Raw genomic sequence first — 514 nt, forward strand, 5'->3', positions numbered from 1 at the left:
CTAACCACAAGACTCCCACCCCAACCTCGGACTGGGCCGTCAAAGGCTTGGACCAGTCAGTCTTCGGAGATTTAGGCTCATTCAGCTTCAGTGGTTTTGATACCTTTTTCTAACGAACTGTTTTTGTTTTCCTTCTCTATGTGCTTGTCACATTCTCAGTGTCCTGTTTACCCCTTTTGTTGGATCCTGTTGCTCATTGCATTTCTTAGTGTTCCAACCCATTTAATAATGTGTATGTTATCTTGCATTTCAAACACCCCTGTCATTGTATGGTGATATTCAGCCTCTTCTGGCTATACTTTCCTTACTTGTGATATTAGTGTTTAAATGTTTATAATTTATCTCATTTTATTTTAGTATTTTAAGTTGATTCATGCTCATGCATTCAGTGCTTGTCACTTCAATACTTCTTGGCTTCATGCTCCTTGGCGTCATGCTTCTTGGCTTCTTGCTTCTTACTTCTTGGCATCATGCTTCCTGGCTTCATGCTTCTCGGCTTCATGCTTCTTGGCCT

Source organism: Frankliniella occidentalis, unplaced genomic scaffold (assembly GCF_000697945.3).
Source record: "Frankliniella occidentalis isolate FOCC.00 unplaced genomic scaffold, Focc_3.1 Scaffold451, whole genome shotgun sequence".
NCBI lineage: Eukaryota > Metazoa > Arthropoda > Insecta > Thysanoptera > Thripidae > Frankliniella > Frankliniella occidentalis.